Source organism: Micromesistius poutassou, assembly GCF_964030765.1.
Source record: "Micromesistius poutassou genome assembly, chromosome: 4".
Taxonomy (NCBI): Eukaryota; Metazoa; Chordata; class Actinopteri; order Gadiformes; family Gadidae; genus Micromesistius; species Micromesistius poutassou.
In genome coordinates, this window is record NC_140274.1 from 16,956,918 (window position 1) to 16,980,026 (window position 23,109).

The following is a 23,109-nucleotide window of genomic DNA, read 5'->3' on the forward strand; positions in this document are numbered from 1 at the left end:
AGGAGGGGCGTTGCGTAAACTGGACTTGACCCCGTTTCCCTCTGTCTGGTGCGCTCGCTTTGCATCTCTCTCTCTCTCTCTCTCTTTCTCCCCCCCCCCCACTTTCTACCTCCCACTCCTTTCCCCACTCCTCCCTCCACCCATCACTGCGTCGCATCTCCCTCCCCCTCATCGCATCTCTACTCCATCCCCATCTCTCCATCTTTATCACCGTCCCTCTCTCCCGTTAACGTCCTTCTGCTTCACGTGTTCTCTATGCTTCACTGCATCTCGCTCCCTCTCTCACTCACTCACTCACACTTACCGTCCTTCTCCCTCTCTCTCTCTCTCACTCTACCTCTTCATCTTTCTTTCTGCTCAACTCTTTCACTCTACCTCTCTCACCCTGCCTCTCTTTCCCTCCACCTCGCTCACTCGTCTCACTCTATCTGCCTGCACGTCTCCCTGCCTCTCCTCCAGGTACTGCACAGCACAGCATAATCGGAGTGACGTCCGAGTTTGGTAGGGTCCCACACCCACCCACTCACCACCCGCCAACACTGCAGCCACAGACTGACTCCATCCCTCCTCCGTTAGGGAACCAGAGAGAGATGGAGAGAGACTAAGGGAGATGGAGGAGGATAAAGAGATGGCGAGAGAGGGAGGGAGAGGGGTGAGATGGAGTGAGATAGAGGGAGAGTCAGGACAGATGCCAACAGGAGGGGGAAGCCGCAGTGATGCTAATGCATTGTAACAACCTCAGAATGGAATCCCTATTAGGGACACTCACAGAAGCCGTGCTAGGCTAACACAGTGCTAAACCGAACCGGACGGCAGATGACGCTCCCAGGCCTTTCTTTCATGACTTCACTGAAATTCCATTTAGAGGCTGAGTCATGTTAATATGCTGAGAAGAAATGATAAAGGTCCGCACACTGATTAAAGCTCCCAAACGTTTCGAACATGTAGTCCTTCATCAAAAGTGCAATGCAGAACCGGTGTAGGGGATGTGGTATATATACCTGGGAATAGTGGAAGGGGTGTGTCCCTCATGAGTAAAGAATATATACAAAATATACACAAGGGGGCCATATTGACCCAAACAGTACACCCAATCAATATTGCCTGTACTATTATTAAAGAACAGGAGGAAATTACATTCAGGCCTGCTAGAGGCTCATATAGTAATGCTAATGTGAAATGGTCTAATACAACTCCATAAATATCATTTTATAAATATCATATTTTAAACATGGCAAGTTAAAAATCAAGTTTACATTTGAGCTTGGAGAGAATACCACAATGAGAATACAAATATGAACAAAATGAAACGAAGTGAAAAAATGATAAAGTAAATCAGGCAGCCTACAGAAATGGTTTGATATCAAACTCTTCATTTAGACATGCTGGAGACATGGTGTTCAGAGTGTGAATATAGTAGGTCTCGCGCTGTAGTAGTAAGCGTTTATGGTCACCACCTCTTGGGGGTTTGTTAACTTTTTCTATCCCTGTGTATTTGAGATAGCAAAGGTTGTGGCCGGCCTTTTTGAAGTGCGCCGCCACGGGGTTGCGTTCGTCCCCGCATCTGATGCCGCTTCTGTGTTCACTAATCCTGGTGCGTAGTAGGTACAGCCTACGTAAGCAAGACCACATGGACACCTGATTAAGTAAGTCATGTTAATATGCTGCCTTTAAGCGAGTAAGTCGAGATGACATGTATGCTCAATGACTTATTAAAATAGTAAAGGATCTCTGATGGAGATTATCCATGCATAACAAAAGGCATCTAATCTATGGATAACAAAAACATACGTAACATGAAGACTGTGAATCAGAGTGACATGACATGGCTAATTGAATCTACATAGAATGAAAAACACATGGCCCTGATATAAAAAATAAATAAATAATAATAAGTGTAAAATTTGAACACTGAGTTTCTGGAAGGACGGGGGGATGTTATCCCCATTGCTAAACCCATTGGTAAAGTTTCTTAGTACTTAAAAGCTCCATCAAAATAAAGTGGTGCTTATACGGAGCTCCACACACCTCGCTCTCCGGGGTGCCTTGGTCAAGACAGCGTCGTTGGACAGCATTGGAGTTCGGAGCAGAGTGGAGCGCTACAAACTGGTTGGCAAAGACTGCCCAAAACACAATTTTTTTTCTCCTGTTTTCTCTAAATTACGTTCTCAGTTTAGTAACAGTGACAAAATGGCATATATTACTATGCTTACAAGCATATAAGGCATATTACCACGTTTAAAACAAAACAAAGAACAGATTTGGGTTCACTTTAAGGAGCGAAGGCAAGTACAAGTTTAAAATAAAATCGACCATATACTACTAATAAAGTAAAACTTTACACAAAACAAAAAAGAGCTGCTGAATGTAAAAATATGTATTAAGAAAGGCCACAGAAGGACCAGAGCAGAGAGGGGGTACCCGCGGTGTGGGTGGAGTAGAGTCTGCAGTGAGGCAGCATGTTGTGATCAGATGGGATATTGAATTTGGCAGATCTCAGAGGCGCGGTGGTTGCAGTTTTGTGGTCCAAAGCGTTTCAATACTGCAGTGTTCTCACCGTCCTGCTGCCTTTACCAGTCCGTCACTGCGCTTTCCACTTCAAGCCTCCCACTCCTGCCTTTTTTGCATGCACACATCCACACTGTTACACACTTGTGTCCATCAACCACTAGCTGGTTGGGAGTTGTTGGTGAAACGTTAACCAAACCATGGATTTTGCTTCAGAATTTATTACATTGAAGATGTAATTTAGGTAATTGTACTAATGGCATCATTTAATCATGTGGAAAATATTTTTGGGGCATGTTTGCCATTTTATGGACAGGACAGCGAAGATGGACAGGAAGGTGGCTGAAGAGAGGGTCACCATGCAGCATTTTTGTCCATGTCTGCAACTTACAAGTCGAGCCACCAAGCCAACACGTCAGGTCATTACAGAGCAGGTATGGGAAGAGGCCTACAGGTAGATTGTGGACAATGGGGTTTCAGACCCAGAGCCTTCTCAGCTGGTATGTAAAACCACAACCCCTAAACTACGCTGCATAGAGAATACCCTTCAACAGTACACTCTACTCTCCGATCTATACCCCAGGGAACCAGCTCCACTCCTTTTAACCCTGCTCCGTCACGCCGGATCCCTTAAAGAAGGGGTAGGGGCCTCCGGTGAAAAGCTGGTGTGCATGTGCTAGGTAACAGGGAACTCCGGACAGGTGACCCCACAGGAATGCATAGCAACCAATGGGCCTAAAGAGCTTTTGTGAAAATTCACTTAACAAGTGCAGATATCACACACACAGATCTCCTCCAGATCCTTGATTAAATATATGGCCACCGCGTTCCCGGCCACCCACGGAGCCGAGAGGAACAATGTGTTTACTGTGAGACAGAGCAACAACAATGGGCTCCAAGGCTCTGCACCAGATAGGCAAACTTAAAATGCAAAGACATACACAACTAGCTGACTATCTGTTCTGCTTACTATTTGTGTAGGATTTGGTCATTTATCTTCAGCAGACGCCTTAAACCCAAGTGACTTCAGATACCTGGTAGAGGTAAGGGGGATGCCTACAGGTAGACTGCAGATATTATTTCAGGACGGAGTCGAATACCCAAATAACCACCCTATCCTGATGACAACTGTCTTGGCAAATTTAGTGAATCTGCTCATTTATGTTGGGTCCCTCTCTACTGTGTGATCCCCCCTCTACCAATGGAAGTGATAAGATTAGGAGATAAGAGAGGGCTTCAGGACAAAAGACATTACAGATGCAGTTTCTGTGTTCTCCAAGACACAAAACCACTGTAGTTCCTGTGTGTTCTCTGAGAAACAAGCCACTGTAGTTCCTGTGTGTTCTCTGATAAACTTTTGGAGTTCCTGGAGAAGCAAACTACTACAAAGAAATGTCAGCGAGTGTGAGTCGTGGTGGATGCTCCTCTCAGGCACTCCTTTGATATTTGACCCATGTGGCAGTGAACACAAAATGTCCACATGCTGAACCCCTCCCATTCCAGAGCTTGGATTGGTGCATCCCTGAAGCAGCATGCCACATGAAGATTTACAGCGCCCTTTGTCATTAAAGACCACTTGAAAGCCAGGCTGAAATTCGACAAATACCTGGGCCTGTTGGGACAGAGGGCGATCGGCAGGTACATCCTACCCCCAGCCCCCTCCACCAACCTCTACTTCCTGAATGCCAGTGCACACCAAAGCCCAGAGGAAGAAGCTGTCACTGCACTTCAAGCTTTGGAGAAAATTACATTTTTTGCCCTGCAGCATAGACCACAAGCGATGGGTATTTTACTGTAGAGGACAAAATGAACAGCAGGAATCACCTGGGAGGCAAACGGCAGCATTTCTGAATTACATTATTATAGAAACAGGACAAAAACAGGAGAACAATGTCAATAGTCAATGTTGCAGTTTGTTTGTTAGTGCAGAGAGTCGTGCAAACATGCAAACACATTCCTGTCACCATGCTAAACCTTGTGGTGAAAGGAAGGAATGTTTTGGGGACAACAAGTTGCAGGCTCCAACACAGTACTCCGGTAACCTGAACACTACACAGGGTACATAAAAACACAGGTGTGTGTGGCTTTTGTTTGAAGTCAGTGCCAGTTTTCATCCATACAAATCCTTTTGATATCCTTTATGTCCACAATGAGAAAGAGTTACCAGATTAAATGGCTAGCGGGAAGACATCATCAGGGATGAAATGCTTAAAACTCTCATACTGTGTACAATTTGTTTTATGATTTTTCAACCAACTGTGCCATCCTCAAATTCCCGTCCCCTATGGCTTTTTGAGAAATTATTTCACACATTAAAACAGATTACGAGCCAATAACACTTACAAAAAATAAATATATATTCCTTGTGAATAAGTGCCAAGATATCTGTCAGTACAAGCCAAGATGTTGACAGCCGTATAATGTAAGCGGGGGCAGGTAATGATGAATTTGTATATGATACTTCAGCTTTAAGCAAAATTGTCAATTTGATCATTTGATTTTTTTTTTGTTTATAAATCTAAAAAGGACTTGTCAAAGTTTAGAACAAAGTTGTATAGGTCTGTACACGTCTGTCTGTGTGTCTGAACAGAAAGAGGATATGTCCCCCTGAAATGAGGGTTTATCCAGATGAAAGGAATGCTCACGACAATCCTGTCTGAGAGAGTCTTGGTGCAGCCACAACTAGAGGCCCATTACCGTGTCAACAGACTAATAGTAGGGCTGGCTCCATCACCTTTGAAGACGCAGGTTCCACACCCCACCAAAGCAATTCGGCTGATGAACATGTGATCAAAGATGGGGTTTTCTCCCCGCTCCTCTTTCAACCACAAACACCACCCCCCCTTCCACCACAATCCCACCCTCTCCTCTCATCTGTACCCAAGATGAATGATGGTTGGTTTTGTTATTACGACCGTCAAAAATGTCCCCCTTGGCTTTCTTACTCGCGTCTTAAATGCACATTGAGTCGAGGAGTGGAGCCCAAAAGCGCATTCTAGCGCTACAATGCCAAATTTAACGCTTCAATTTTGGAGACCCAGCCCACCCAGTGGTGTGAGAGCCTGAACCGCTATATTTCCACTGGCATGGCTACCGGGTAACCATGGTTACCCTCGGCTAGCCATTATCCTAGCTCGAGGTGGTTAACAGGCATGGCCAGGAGCACAGCAGTGTTTGATACCAAAACGTCCACCACCTTTGGCATGCTAATGTGTGCGACATGCTTACTAGTGTTAACTCAGGCGGTTAAAACGTGGTGTGTGAAAAGCTCCTGAAGGGGGACATCCAGCAGGTCATTGGACATGTGGTGACTCGCCCCGGTGTCAGCAGCTGGCTCCGGCTTTAGAAAACGTGTATTTACTAACAGCAATAGGTTGACGCGTCTCCCTTTAGGGTACTAAAAACTCACCCAAATCTTTCAAGATACCCGGCTTGTTATGCTATATGTGTGTGGTACCAAAACAGCAACAAGCATTTCTGTGGTATGCTGTTGTAGGTTTATTGCTTTCCATACACTTGCTTAAAATGTATATTTTTCGTTTGTGTTCAGATATGGAGTGCTGTCGTGCCTCAATTTGTCCTCGGGGATGAATAGAGCACATATCTAATCACCATCATTTGTATTCTAAAAATTATTTTACTACAATAGAAACGTCCATGAAGAAAGACATGAACAAATATAAGCAGAAAAACCATCTACCGCGGAGGAGTCTCCTCCTCCCGGCTTTGTCTATAGCTCCTCTAAACAAAGAGCTAAACCAGAGATGACCTTCTCACAGTCTGGGAGACCAACCCTGACAAGAGGAAAGGTCTAGTCTGACACCAACACTACCAAAAGGCATCCCTCTATGCTGCATTTACATGCTTCAAATTCCAGACTGAATGGGATGGGATGGCACACACACACACACACACACACACACACACACACACACACACACACACACACACACACACACACACACACACACACACACACACACACACACACACACACACACACACACACACACACACACACACACACACACACTTTTGTGACAGCTTCATCTTATCTAATGCACAATGACTGGGTCCACAAGGGTGCTACAGGCTTTCGGTGGTAAATTGTCAACCAAAGTGTGAGCAATTTATGGGCAACAGTATAAAGATCTCTAAAGGACAGCCTACCAGTATTATCATTCAGATTTGTATCCTTCTTAATCCTTCTACTGTTACGTTTATTAAGGCAACTAAACGGCATGGTGCTAACTTATGTCACAGTTGTTTAAATACACCAAACTGTTTGGGATTTAATATCATCGCACTTGTTAATGACAACCGTTTAGTGGAAGAGAAACAGGCTTACATTACAGGACGTTAGCTGAATGAATATATTGTAGCATTTTTTTTTTACCAAGTTGAAGGGGCGTATAACGGTCTACCAAGCGATTGAAACTCTCTTAATTATGCTAGTGAGCTATCATTAGCATGCCAATGGAAATGTTCAACGGCAGTGAATTGGAGTTGATGTCCTTACACAAAAGGCCAAGACCCCCCCGGAGGGCAAGACCATTCACCTGGCAATCAAGCCAGGATAGCCCTCCATGGCCATTCAGGGCCAGGGACACACCGCCAGGAAAACCCTGATTACAGGACTGTGAGGCTCTGTTTCCTGCACAGGAGAAGCAATGCCCCGACCTCACGGAGACCAGTCATGCCTGACTACTTTCTAATATAAGAGAGTACTGCTTAAACTCTTTTTCCACAAAAAAGGTTTGACAGTTGACTTGGACCAACGTCAACATTCAAACCTTTACGTGATTTTTTCTCACAAAACCAAAGTTGATGTTGCAGGCTGCAATGTTTTACCCTGTACATGTAAGGGGCAGAACCCTCTTACTTTAGAGAATAGCAGAGCGAGACAGGTCCCATTTAACTAGTTCTCAAGTCACAGAGGGCAGGGTACGTCAAGGTAACTTTGCCTTAATGCAACACCCTCCAAAAACCCACAATCAACTCCCATCTCCAACAACACACACACACACACACACACACAGACACACACGTCAAGCTCTGTTTTCTTCACAATCTCCCGCTACAATATTGATAGATCAGGATGGGTTCTCTGATCTCTTGTAAAAGGGCCTCTCTTGGAGAGGGGCTCTACATAAAGTATTCACGATGGCAGAGTAGAGATGATCTTCAGGGTTTCAACATCACGTGGAAAGAAATATGTGAACACACCTAAAACACATCAACCTGGATCGCAGGAGCAGGATAGGTTCCTCCAACTCTTAAACCATTCCTCTTTCCTTCCAGGGCGTGTCTTTTCCCCTGGCTATAAGGTATCAATTGCGGGGTATGGGCTTGTCTCAGCTATACCTTTGGATAAAGGCTGTTGAAAGGCATATATCAACGGGAGCAGTGTTTGAGTGGCTGACCTGACCCCCTACCTACCCCTCCCCACTGCCTTGTGCAGCCAAGCAGAACAAGCTCAGACCAAACACACTGTGCTACACAACGCCAGCTTGGGATGTCTGATGCTCCATGCTCCCAGATCATAGTCTTTATGACAGGCTAGTGGTTTCTACTGCACACACACGGTACAATACACAAACACAATTGTTAGCTTACACAGGCCTGTGATGTCTACTGCATGCAAACAATTGTGATTTATACAGCACAGACCCCATATCACCCACACACAAATGTGGTGTTCATGAAGGCAGTGTTACCATAAAAAACAGCGCTATGGACAATTAGGTTACAGCATTACAGACATGCAGACATAAGCCTACTGCAGGCTTTTAAGGGGCGCATTATAGGGTCAGTGTCATGAAGAAACAGCAGTCATAGCTGTAATAGTATAATCCACGGCCAGCGTCTCGGCTCTAACCAGAGGACAAATATTCAGATGAAAAGACACAAAGAATAGATTCGATTTAGTAGTATAATACATAATGTTTCCTTGTTATGTGTACTACATGATCTACATGAAGTGTGGATGGGGGCTGTGGTCCTACATGTGATCCTGTGGAACCAAGCAGACTGCGAATGGAAGAATCACAGAGCCAGCTGTTAGCCAGCAGCTAAAAACAAACGAAGCACGGTCGGCTAAAGGCACCAACATCCATCATGCCTGATCACACACACCAATCCAAAATATTCAGAGACGGGCTGTGCAGCCTGCGACCAATCGGCACGCACCCTCCACAGCCTGTTGGGCACACAGAAGGCACGGCGAGACACGGCGACTACAAATACGATTTGAGGATTCAGACTGGCGAAACACACAAATACACTAACATGTTTGTCTCAAGCTTACTACCCACTAGACGGCTATTAAGGTTAGGGCCGACTTCTGCAGTACATGCTACATGACTGGTCTTGATGATCAGTCTTGCCTTGCCATGGGGTCGGTGGTCCACACTAGGCTACTGGTGGGAACATGCTTGGAATCTGCATATTTGTAGCCTCCTGGGTAGGGGCCTTAAGTAAAAACAAGAAACCTAATCAGAGCAAATATCATGTTGTTTGCATGTGTACAGACATGCCACAAACCTGCTTTCCACAAATACATATTCTAGGTCTAGGGTTACAGAAAGTCACTGTGACTAAGAATCAACTCTTTTTGTCCTTCACATTCTAATATGTGAAGGACAAAAACATAGTGGGTAATGATTTCAAACTATGATGACACCGTTCCCAACAATGATACATCCTCTTTCCACACATTAGAATGTGTGTTACAGTAGCTTTACATAATAGCATATAGCACATAATAGTTTTTTTGATTGTTAGACATACCTTGTTTATTTTTGGGCTGCTATAGAAAGCATCAATCCCATTTTACAAATGTATATACACTACATCAAATAAAACAGCCCTATAAAATAAAATGCAACACTGTTATCATTACCCAAGTATGCATGCATGTATGAGGAAAGGTTTTGGCACATTATACCTGGTTCACTGAGAGGTTAAATGCTGTAGATTCAAACCAAAAGGAGAGAAACGTCTCATTATAGCATAATAAAGAGGGCTGTAATTCTGCCAACTCTGCAGCTATGTCCATTTTTCCACTTTAATACAAGAGATTTAATAACCTGAACAGCTCATTTAAATGAGGCGCCAGTGACGGAAAACTGGAGTTTGTATATATTATCTATATCTATCTAAACATGCAATACCTTTCTCACATTACTGCATCTCCAACAAAAAATAATTATACATATATTTAAAGTCAGACAGAATGCAATTTGATTGTCCATAAAGAAATGATAATAATAATGTGTTTGAAACTCAATCAATGTGTTCTGCAACAGATGTTTAGCTTCATGGTAAACACATGGGAGCCCCCAGAGCCACGGCTAGTTGAACCACAGCCCCCCTCCTAATTCCCCAGGCGTGCCATCATTTCCATAACTATGACTCCAGATGACCACTTCTCGCCCATCTCGTCCCAGTGGGCCAGTCACACAAAGAACTGATTTTAAATTGACTCCCCCACACCCCACATCCCTCCCCTAACCCCCCCTCCCACCCCTGTTGACGCACAGCCGGAGCTCTCCTTGACTTTGACCAGCTCTGGCCCTCTTATTATTTGCAATTCATCATCTGCCGCTCACAGTGTCACCAACCCACTAACCAACCACTAGCAGCAATAGCCCGGCTTTGTCATCACAAGTCTGACTGGGGACACATTGTCTCGTCTCCCCCGCTGAACGGTATACACAGTATACATTAGCCTACACAGCAGCTCCTTGCCTGCGTACGTAGGTAGAAAGCTGTCCTAAATAGCGCTACAGGTAGCTACGGCCATAGCCCTAACACCCACCCAGAACAAAAAGACATGCTCTGAAATTCATGTTATAAAAAGAGCGGCAAACAGGAAGTTGTTGGGTAAACGTGCACACACTGCAGAGTTTCTTTGTGTTTCATTTGAATAACCAAACAATGGAGGGAGACACACCTGTAAGATAACTACTTATTCAAAACTTCATAGCACTCATATCCCAACATGTTTAGTTTGGATTCCTACCTGCAGCTGTAAGCATTCCAAAAGTGTCCACAACCGATCTGCCACTGGAGGAACAGGGTGACTTGTGACTGTGCTGCAATCGTTCACAGAAACACACTGCTTTACTGCCCAGTTTCCCTCTCAAAACCACAGAACAAATGTCAGCTATGGCCACAACTGCTCTCGTTTCAACACCTCCTGTAACGGCACAAAAGGCCAATCTAGCCCTTAGCCATTTGTCTCTGGTTTCCCCCCAGAAAGAGATGGAAACCAGGGAGAAGCAAACACAACAGCCTTACCTGAGGAAAGGAGAGAAGGAGGGTAGGAGGAGGTTTGGGTGATCCTAGAAGATGTGTCCTCTCTCCTTTCAGTAAGAAATCAAGGAATAGAGGAAGTACATCCAACAACATCCCTGCAGGCCCGGGGGCAACTCAATAAACACCCAGGACAGAAAACTTTTTACAAAAAAAGTAATGATATGGCCCTCTTCCCGGTGCTCAAAGGAGTGAGTCCTGTTTGCAGTGGATGGGCTCAGGGACTGAGAGTGTGTGTTTCTGTGTGTGGCGAAGAGGAGGTGGGGTGTGTGTTTGTTAAAACCCTCCTCCTTTCCTCACTCCCCTGGACCCCACCCCCCCCCCCCCCCCCACCCAACAAACACACCCTTAAAACTGCAAACGAACAGCCAGGAGGAATGTGTCCCCTCCCCCCAGTACTTTAATTGCACCCCCCCCCCCCCCATCTCCTTAACCTCCTCACCCTCCTCCCCCATCTTGAGATAGCATCATATTCACACCACCTTGTAACCTCTTCTGCTACTGAGCCCTCCTTTGACCTCTCCTGTCCTTCCCTTTGTCCTGTAACCTATTCCGTCGTTTCCTTGTCTCGTCACCTCTCACAAATCACTGGGTCAGGAAGAAATGAAGAAGAGGACATTGGTGAAAAACTCTTATTACAGCTGTCCGAGTTTTGATGTCAGGACATTAAATGGTGAATGGTACACTTAAATAAACAACACATTTCCTCCTTACTATTTTCACTTAAATGCACCTATTCAAAACTACCTCTCTGCACACATTACGCATCTTAATTTGTATGCTTTTAAACAGTTGTATGTAACATTATATAATGAGACTTCCTTGATATGATTGTTTTTTACTTTTGTTTATTTATTCCCATTATTATCTATCTAGAAAATATACTGTATGTATAATTGACATACCTATATAAAATGTATTTTTCCATTTTCCAGGATGTGTAGTTCTGGTACCTGTATTGTAAAAAGCAGATCAACCCACCCAAAAGTCAACCATTATTTATCCACTTAGTTAAGATTTAGTTAAGCCAAGGTTGCACTTTTATTGTTGAGTGCAACGATAATTAAGAGTCCACAGCCCCGGGTCTAAAATAGACTTGTGAAGGAACCGGAGGCTGTGAGTGTCGTTGTCATGGCGGCGGTGATGTCGTGGGGGGCAAAATCAAGACCGCGGTAGATTCAGGAGGACAGCAAGAGGCAGAGAGACCAAGAGTATAAGAGGCAGAGAGACAGATCACAGATTGGTTGAGGTTTGAAAGGTTCTGGGTTCAAACCCTGAAGTTCCGCAGACGCGAGGCACCAGAGGTCCTTGCTGCTGACAAAATAAATTACAAGGCACTTTGGATAAAATAATCTGCTGAATGACTAAGTAGTCATAGTGAGAGAGGGGGACAGAAGCATAGATAAAAAGACAAGAGACACGTTTACATGCACAGCTTAATTTGATTAAAGCCATAGCTCGACTATGCTCCTCAATTGGACAACTGCAATTGTCCGCGTATACATGGAGGTGAGTAAATCGATTCATTGGCCGTAGCGTGTCATGCCCCGGTACAATAGGTGGCACGGTGCCCATTTCAACTAGTGGTAATAGAGCCACCGGTTGACCTCTTTACGTCACCAGCAACAACAAACTCAGGAGGCATTCGAGAAAGATGTTTTCAGTAGACAGCTGGCAGTTCACTTCGGGTCCATATCATCTCTCCGAGTTAATTTCCCCCAATTCCTTTTCCTCATGGGCGAGGTAAACCAGACTAGGAGTCTTTACTTGTTGTGGAAGTACCAGAGATTCGGAGAACCCGATGCAGTCTGTAAGATTCATAATATCAGAGAATACCCCCATCAGTTCGGCCGCAGCGCAATGAATGAATAAAGATTGTAGTTATTTTACAACCTTGTTGATGAGCAACATTTAGAAAAACATGTACTTTTAATTCAGCCTTGGGTTAAATCGAAGCGTAGTGTGTACTGAATGCATGTTGATGATGATACACTCCTTATAGGGGGTAACTACATTGGCACGACACCGGCTTCCTCCATCTTCTGCGCCAGCTTTTTAAATAAATCGCCGACCCAAAGTGAGTTGACTACTGAAAACATCTTTCTCCCGCCGAAGCAGCCCCTCCGCCACCCGTCCATAGGCATTCCCTGCAGTGGCGCAATGAATGAATAAATATCGTAAACACGTCTGGAGAAAAAAACATTTATTTTGACAGATGTGCCCGAAGTTACTACTTTACAACCTTGTTGATGACCCACACAGCCGGGACACAATTCTTATAGGGGTAACTACATTCACCGGCTTCCACCATCTTCTGCTCCACCTTTTTAAATAAATCGCCGTTTCTCGTTATCCCTTATCCGACGGTGACAACAACACGACTATCGTCTCCTTCTACTTCCGGCTCATGGCCCCGGGAAAAGATTGAGCATGCGTAGAACACAATTGAACGCATAATCCAATTCGACTCCTTACATGCACGCTAAGCTCAACTATGAATCGCATTATCTAGGGGTCTTAATTTGACTATGAGTAACCCAATTCGATTCGAGTATAGCTCGACTAAGGTGTATACATGCATTTTAGTAATCCAATCATAGTTGAACTAAGCCAATAAGTCGACTTTCTTGAGTGTCATGTAAACGCACTGACTGACAAAGAAACAAAGAGACAGAGAGAACCATAGAGAAAGGCAGCCATAGAGCTAGCCCCTCTGAGAAACAAGTGCAGATATTGCACTTAGTGTCTAGACGGTGTGATTGCTTGGTCTAAACCCACATGCCCTCAGCTCTGTGGTGGATCTAACTGCCTCTGCCTTTCACCGTTCTAGGCAGTGAGCATTGACCTGCGCATGCAGACCAGGCTGAAAGGTCACACCACTAATGAGCCAGAGCATCTCTCTTGGATATGGGGGATCCAATTTCCCATGAATCTTCCTAAAACTATCTGCCTCCCACCAGCTAGGGGCTCTGACATCCGTCCATACACAGACTGGATGAGAATTTGTATTCTGAGACTGACACACATATGTGAGAATATAGGCCACATGACACTGTGGATATAAAATAAATCATTGTATACATGTTTGTCTACTAGAAGCCAAATAAGCTATCATCAGCTAGCTTCATAGGACCGAGAGCTGAATTCCATCCTTCTGAACAAACCGCAAAGACAACAGTCACAGGATAGCTGGTGTCCAATTCCCTTCCAAAAGGAACTGGGTTCGATCCCAGATGACATGCATCTGAACTTACTATAAGTCACATTGGACAAGTGTAGGCTAAATTACTAATAGTATACAGTAGCCCTATGGTAGACAAAGAGAGCGTAACCTTAATCTTATTGGCACCACTTACTGAGCACAGATCAAGAAGACAGGTCAACACTAAATTCCATCTGCTCCAACAACAAGCTTTTCAAAAATGCACACAAAGATTGTGCAAGCAAAGTTCACCCATTACCAAAAAAAGATAACTCGCTGAAGATGGAGGACTGTTGTGTTGACTGCTTGAATATTATTCAATATTGGGGTAAGGGTGTTTGACTCCAAGTCAAAATCCAAGTGAAAAGACTGGGTTCGTTCCCAATGACCATAAACTACCTGTAGGAATTCTGCAGCAAAAAACATCTAACTCGTAACGGCTCCCTAATGACATTTTATGAATTCACTGGATAAAAGCATTTGTTCAATTACTATACAGTAAAACCAGGCAAAAACATTTTGCCCGCAGGGCTCAGAGTAAGACTCCTAACCTTAAATATGCTTTTTTTGGGGGGGGGGGGTTATATTAACATTTAGCCTGGGGCATTTATCCAAAGTAGGGATCGACCGATATGGATCGGCCGATGCCTCTATCGATTTTTTTTCATCAGCCTTAGCCGATGACCGATACGAGCTGCCGATTTTCTTGAGCCGATATTTGGAGCCGATACACTTTAAAAACGCAAATATCGACTGATATATCGGTCGATCACTAATCCAAAGACAATAACAAGTAAAGCCAGGAACAATCAAATAACAAAATCAACACTGGAGTCACACAAACATGTGCTACAAGCAAAAAGTTTTGACATGGTGGGGGCTCTTCTGCATACAGCATCAGAGCCAGCGACACCAACAGACTAGATAAAATGATCAAGAAGGCTGGCTCTGTACTTGGTCTCAGGCTGGAGTCTTTTGAGTCCGTGGTGGAAAGGAGAACGCTAAATAAACTGTTATCCATCATAGACAATGAACAGCACCCTCTCCATCACACAGTGGTCAGACAGCGGAGCACCTTCTCTCACAGGCTACTCCAGCTCCGCTGTCGAAGGGACAGATACAGAAAATCTTTCCTGCCACATGCCATCACACTGTACAATAACAGCTAAAGCTCTGGTCATGATAATAATAATACAGTCTCAAAGCACCTTATATGTTTTATCTGTTCACTTGCACCTTATATATTTATATTTCTACTGTCTACTTTGCACTACAATTATATTATACTGCTTATTTATACATTTTTTTATATTTCATTTTATATTGCTTTTTTATATATATGCCAAGGTTGTTTCTGTGTGTAATGCTGCTGCTACACTGCAATTTCCCAGCTTAGGATCAATAAAGTAAATCTATCGATCTATCTATCTATCCAGTATTCTCTGTCGATGAGGCATTTACTTGACTGTGTCCAGTCAAAATTTTAGGCATATTCTAGGCATATTTTGCCTTTATTCAACTGCCTTGAATCAAAAAGTTCCTCCAGACTCGTTGATTTTCTTAATAATAAGCACAAGTACTTCCTTAATTGATGCATATATTTCCTGACCTGGTGTAGGGTTGTGAGGGGCTTTAAATGTCAAGACAGAGGCCGTGGTGGAAGATACAGCAAGGTCACCCTGTGTTACCGCTGAAACACGAGGAAGGCTTGTTTTGCATGAGCAGGCTCGGCATAGAAATGACAGGACTGACATTAAACACAGTGTGTTTGTCTTCCTCGTCTGGCAAACACAATAAAACCTAGCCCGAGCTTCAGAGAAGGTGACAAGGTCAGCGTAGACCACGCTGCAACACGATACGCTGTACATCTTCTGCTCCACAAATAAAACAATTGGCCGGAAAGAATGCACACCTGTGGGAAAACAGCAGCCGAATGCAGCTGCTAATAACTTTTGCCTGTTGGTTTAATTTGCTGCGACAAAAAAACGATGCTACCAGAGCTGTTCAACAAAATGAGCCAGGCCATGAATTACATTAAATAGAGTGTGGGATATATATATATATATATATATATATATATATGTTCTAGAAGTGTCTACACTGTTGCAAACACAATTGGCTTCATTTTTCGATTTACAGACAAATCTACATCAACAACTCTCCCTTCCCCAACTGCTGTTCTTCTCATCTGCAATTAGGCAAACCCAACAGTGTAATCCATTTTTAAGTCTTCAACACTATATCGCTGTATTGCCCTAAAAGCGTTTACACTGTAGGGTGAGGCTGAGGCTAGGCCAGTAGGCCACATCCACCAATCAAGCCAGGAGGAGTTTGAATAGAAGAAACCGCTACCGTCACCAGAGAGATGAAAGAGCAGAAGCAAGGGGTTGGAGGAGATCATTAGCGCAGAGTGTGGTGCTGGTTGTGGTCTCCTGCAGAGCTCCTCATCTTCCCGACAGACTTCAAAGGCTCCAGCGTGAATCGGTAAGTTCATTTGGAATGCACAGGAGAAAGAAGACGAGGAGGAGGAGCAGGAAGAGGATGGAAGCTTACTGGTTCTCTACTGCTTCACACTCACGGCTTACATCATAGCAGGTTTTCGGTATCGTCAGCAGCATTACTTATTGAGGAAGAAAAAGATGCTTGTTCCAAAGGACCCAAAATCTGCTCAGGGGTGGCCCACAGAGTGGCAGCTGGGTCAGGCAGAGGACAGGATAGTACGGTCCACTAATGGAGTTCCTGGTTTAGTTGTGGTTTATCTGTTGATACCATTGTCCGCCCGTTATGGCACTTATTGCACTCCTAACCGGAAGAAGAGATCTCTCTTCTAGGTTCCTTGTAAAAGTTGGGGGAGTTTCTGCTTTAAGTCCTTCACAGGGCTTAGGATTAGCAGGTGCGGTAAAATGTGGGCAGGTGAAGCCCTTTGAGACTGGAACTTTACTTTTACTGAACGCTACTTTTAGTTTGGAGTCATTTGGATCTGTTAAAGACTAGGTCAGATCAAAGATTTGCGACGAAACTGCTTTCAACTAGACTTGCAGAATAATTACAAGATAACGTTCTGAAACTGGACCGTTCAAATCGCTGCATTGAGCAGTGACATGAAGCTGTGTGTGGCTATTGCAGTGGTTGAGAAAGGGTGCGAATGTTATGCTAGTTGTTGGAAATTGGCAATGCATTGGCCATAAAAACAAAAACAAAAACTATACATCTCCTGGAGACAAACTTAATTAATAAATGAGCCCAAATCCAACGGAACAATCGTAACTTTAAAAATGGGTTATTGATGAGCTATTAAGATTGATATCAACCCCATAGTAACAGCACAAGTTTGTCCACACACTTAGACAAAAAGAGTTTGAGAACCACGAGTTTGTGAGTTATTCTCAGCATTCCTCTGGCTACAGATGAATGGGACGGAAGTGGGGTGTCCAAAACTCCAGGCCCCCCTCTGTGATTCATTGCAGCAGCAGTTTAGAGATGCTTACTGTGTTCTCCCTGCCAACCTCAGCGTCTTATCAGCCAAGAGAAGCCCACAAGCTCTCCCCCTAACCCTTCCCTGCTGGGTCTCCCTCACAGAGCGAGGGTCATGAGGGTCATGAGGGAAAAAAGAGGACGGACAAGCAAAATTTGAAGATGAAGTTCTGAAGATGGAATTCATAAGTCACTTTCCTCCACATTACTCGTGTGGAGGGCGAGCCCCAGGAAGTGGAGGAATTAAACAGCTAAGATGACGATGTTGATATAATCAAAGTAAATCAGGATAACAAAGTAAAGTAAAGGATAACAAAGTAAAGGATAACATGATCAAAGTAAAGTTCTGCTGATTCAATCTTTCAAAATAAGTTATTATTTTGTTTTTACCACGATAATCGGTTTCAACAGAGTGACAGATATCAGATATTAAAGAACATCTACCGCATTTATCACGCCCTCAATATTCCCATTAGGATCCTATATTGAGGCAGTCTATATAGAGTCTTCATCGTCACCCATTTCTACCCAGTCTGTGATTAGACCTTGCCACCATTGTCAGAGTCTTCCTAAGCCTACTAGAACAGAAGAGACAGTGGTCCCAGTGCCTGGATCAGGACCGAGTAGGCCTAGCAGCCACCCCACATGCTTTGAAAGGCTGATCAATAAATGTCTGTTTGGGCTACGTCTCTTTGTTCCCTCAGTATTCCTTTCCATGCTCAGAACAGCCCAGGGCCGGGTTCCTGGTCTTGAATGTTAATCTGTAGACCAGGCTTTAAACAATAGTCTCTTCAGTTTATTTATTCAAAACATAGCCCTGTGTGTGTGTGCTAATGTTTTTATGGATGTGCACATGTTGTTCAGCCTGCAGTCTACCTGTAGGCATCCTAGAGAAAAATGCCCTAACTAAACCCCACCATTAACCAACACACCTATACCATTCTTCTAGAATAGAGCAGGTGAACATAAACTAGGGCTATACCATCTGATGCCCAAAAGGGGTGAAATGTATTAACCCTTGCGGAATGTGTTGCATGCATACAAAGTAATTGAAAAAGAAGGTAATGGTGTCAGGAAACAGAAGACAACGGCTGCACATACAATGTTTGTTTGAAGTCGAGTCTAAGTCGAGTGCTGTACCAGCACTGTACCAGCTGCCTGGCTTCCAATGCACTATTCATAATGTTGAACACCATAGAGAACCAGGGTAAGATGTCTGTCCAGCAGTGCAAGACGTCCAACAGCACACACAGAGGAGCAGCTACAGCGTAGTGTCATAGTCACAGTTCACCTTTCACACTCAGGTGGAACAGGTGAGGGAAGCCAGCTCCTGTTTAAAAACTCAATATATCACATTACATGGAGGTAAATAAGACCAGGTTTGTTTTGTTTCAAGAGGGAACCAAAAGGGTGATGGATGTTCAGCCTCAGCGTTTTGTAAGCGCTGCTGGCAACGCTTATATTGGCAGAAAAGGTTGCAAACAAACACAGCGTGTTTACATTTCAGCCAGCTTGTGTGGACATGGCCAGAGTTTATTAGCCTTCCTACCATCTTGGAATGACACACGGATGACTTCCTACGCTGGACATACCGTGGCTAGCCTGCGTACATTCTGTCAGAGGGACCAATTACAATGACTGCTTATGGTGTGTGTTGGGTTTTCAGACAATAACTCTATTGTTCTACAGCAGAGTGGTGGGCTAGGCTAATGGGGCACAAGACAAATTTGGCAATTAGCTGGGACTCTGTGCAACGTGGGGACGGATACAATGTGGGGACCAAAGATACACAGAGGACCACACTGGGAGACAATGAAAACACAAGTGGACACACACACACACACACACACACACACACACACACACACACACACACACACACACACACACACACACACACACACACACACACACACACACTCCTGTTTTGCATTAATAATGTTTCAGTGGCACCATATTTCTTTTACAGAATCACATTTTAATAACTACACTCCAACTGCTTGCTTTGATTATAAACTAAATTGGGCAAACATTTGCTGAGAATGTAGGCCCTTCTCGAGGAGGGGGGAAAATGGCTGCCTGAATACCAGAAATTGTTTTTCCAAGTTGGGAGAAACTCACAAACAGGGATCTATTAAAATATTAAAACGGCTTTGGCAGGAGAGGGATTTAGGAAAAAACAATAATGGACCAGTCCTACCTGGGCATCTCCATTATTAAAACACCTGTCTATCTTCCTGCATATCCCGACACATGTGGGCCTGCCTGCCTGCCCTGCTGCATGTCTGTCTGTCTGTCTATCCGCATGCCGTTGTCTGCCTATCCACCTGTCTGTCTGCCTACCCACCCTGTCTGTCTGCCTGTCTTCCTCCCTGCTTGTCTGTGTCTGCTAACCTTTTGCCAACCCACCTGTCTTTCTGCTTGCCTGTCTACCGTATACCTGCCTGGCCTATTACAAACCTCACGTGGAAGGAGAGAAGGTTGCCCTGACCTATCGGCGATGCCAGCCATATACAGTACCTCCATTGTGGACCCTCTGCAGAATGACACAATTTTCCTAGTGGATTAAATTTATGGGTTACGGTAGCTGGCTGGCAGTGGTTGGTGGCATTTCTAAAACAGTATAATTGACGACGTAGCCAAGTCCATTTAGCAGAGAAGTGATTTACAGTGAATATAGCAAGATGCCCAACACATATCGCTGCTAAACTTGCTTGCTAAAACCCCCCCCCCCCCACATTTGTGTCCACCCAGATGGATAGATCAGTGGTGCTGGATCTATCATCCTTGAACCATCTGGTTGGACAAACCACACGATTGATGTAACAAAAGGATGGCATTAAGATGGCATGTATTGGCTTATCGCCTTCATATGGTGAAATGGGGTCTTGTAAGGAGCAGTTAGGTGTTGGGAATCTTAGTTTAGAATGCTTACAGGTTGGCAGTGCTCTCTGTGGCTAAGGCCTCATTGATCTCAGATAGTGCATCAATGTGCCAGAATCAAGCCGCACGCTGTTGTTTTAGAACACATAATTCAAACACAACTACTGCTGTGGGACAGCCCCTTGGCCAGATGAAGAAAAGCTTCTGCTTTGGATAATTCATTAGACTCTGGAGGAATGACTAGCAGAGGCTTGAACAACACTGCATTGTGATTTTAGTCACCTTATTTTCACTTTTATGTTAAGATTTATGGTTACAATTATGCTCATTTCAAATCCAGCTCATCGTAGCTAAGCTTTAAATGATATGCCTTAAGGCCTCTTCCCCTCTGTTGTCTGTAAAGATTAGTGTTTCTGAATTGATGTCCAACTTCGACTGCATTGCGGTCTACTTTCCCCGTTATATATATATATATATATATATTGCATCATACGATGGATACATCAATAAACAAAAATACAAACACTTAGAATGTTTAAAAGGACAGCCAGCCACTGATCTCTATACTGGGATTAGTGAGACACTGGCTTTTCCCAAGGTATACCGTTCACAGAAAAAGTTGCAGATCATTCCAAACATTTCATTTTCTGTGAGGCTGATTTTTTTGTTCTCCTCCTCCCGCCCCCCCCCCCCCCCCCCCCCAGCAGATTTTCCTTTTAAAAACACTTTTCAAAGTACACTGTGTAACAGTAATCTGGCTGTGTGTACGGCTCTGGCCTTAGGCCAAGGAGTAGGCTGTCGGTTCTGTTTACTCCACACCGCTCTGTACACGAGATGAACCATTATGTGCCGTGTAGCATGTGCAGCATGAATCCCTCACTCCAAACACTTGCTAAGTGGCTGAATTATGCACATGTCGGGGCCGCATGTCTGTAAATACGACGGGGAAAGTGAAACAAAGTCGTGGATTGTGCGAAGGAGCCATGACATTAACATATGAATGCGTGCGCACGCATTCCTTTCATGTATGGCCCATGCTGTCTCAGATTGGTCTGGTCTGCGTCTGGGATCGCAGAGATTACAATGTCATTCAACAGAGGTAGATTGTTATCACAAAGTTAGATTGGCACAGCGTAAATTAATCTAATCTTTGTGAGAGCCCATCTTTGATCATCTACCTCTGCACCAGAGATTGTCCAAATGACAATGTAATGATATTCATCAGAGGCAGATTGACATTATAGCAAAGTTTGATCGCAAAAGTTAGATTATCATAAGAGTATGAGTATCATAGAGTGCAGTGCAATTACCTAAGAGCCACTTTCCACCATTCAACTGTCAAACACTGTCAGCCGATGTACAATAAGAAATACAGGACGTGGTTGAGGTACACACACAATATACACATTTGACAGCCCCAATAGAAGCAGCAAAGCCTGACAGATGGAGCAGAGGTAGAGGTGTGACAGACAGACAGCCGGCCATCTCTGCTTACGTGCCACAGGCAGGGTCAGTCTACACTCCCCGCCCCCCCCCCCCCACACCCCAATTTCACATCATAACACAGATCATCTATAGTCATATCGACAGCCGAAATTTACTCAAATCCCCCCCTCCGCCCCCATTTAGGTACACCATAACAGATAATCGATGTAGTCATGAGGATAGCGAGCCCCCACTCCCCCCCTGGGCAGGTGCCTCAGTCCTCAAAGACCGTAACAGACCAAATGTGACCACCTTGACAGACTATCGTCTGTCAATGCAGCAGCCAGCTCAATATCCAACACATGAAGGATAACACAATGTAAAGCAACGCAACCATAACAAGGTCATAAGAGGGGTGATATAAGCTGAAGGAGCGGGTATCTGGCCCAGGGAAGAGCAAACCCGATCCCATGGTGCGTTTATTGCAACTGGGTGTCAAGCACAGCAGCAGCGAAACATCGACACACATGTGTCAGACCACACTAGTCGCCTCTCCACGCCTCTCCATCTATGACTCCCGTGCATTTAGTATCCAGGACCCCACATTGCCGGAGATGAGCCGGTCTGGTTGTGGCTGATGATAATCCCTCCCAAACACCTTGACTCGGCATCTGTAACGCACACAGGTCGGTACCCACCTGCCTCGGTCATCCGTCCACCGTGTATCGCCATTAGTGCCTCGTCAATTATGTGAGCTATGCTTTCCCAGACAGGGGTCGATATCGGTGTGTTTTGGAGGAGCAGTGGGGAGAGACCGGGCAGACATTAACCCCTTAGAAAGATCGGTCCGTCCAGGAATGACATGACATTTAATTCGGCTGAATCATTGGTGATAGATGATGGCCGAACCGAACAGCGGCCCCACTGCTCCACGTAAACAATACAAATCACTTGACGGACCATTTGCATGTTAGACACAGTATCCCACTGTCTGCTTCATTTTATATAAAGTTGGATGAATCAAGTCAAATCGAATAGCGCAGGGAAAGACGGCGCTAAGACCCGGTGGATCAAAAATGTTTCTTCGCACGTACCTGTCACCGCGGTCTGCGGCGCGAGACGACAGCCATCACCGATCTTTAAAATCCCGCTTTCACGCGCTGCTGTCGGTCCACCGGACCGGTTGCCGGGCGGTATCGTGGCTGCGGGAGTATATCGTGTGTTTCCCCGCCTATTCGCTGCTTGTGTCTAGCGTCCGGATAGACCGACAATGCGTGTGTTGATCCTCCGCCGCCGCGCGA

At 44.6% G+C, this 23,109-nt stretch overlaps 1 protein-coding gene across 1 annotated transcript in view; it reads right to left on the reverse strand.

Annotated features, from left to right (window-relative positions):
* Window positions 1-23,020, reverse strand: part of LOC311342310 (rho guanine nucleotide exchange factor TIAM1-like) — a gene marked incomplete at its 3' end in the record, with an annotated part of 53,737 nt that extends 30,717 nt beyond the window's left edge. Inside the window, exon 1 of the mRNA XM_084467151.1 lies at window positions 22,903-23,020. The remainder of the gene's footprint in view (window positions 1-22,902) is intronic.
* Between the last annotated feature and the right edge of the window lie 89 nt (window positions 23,021-23,109).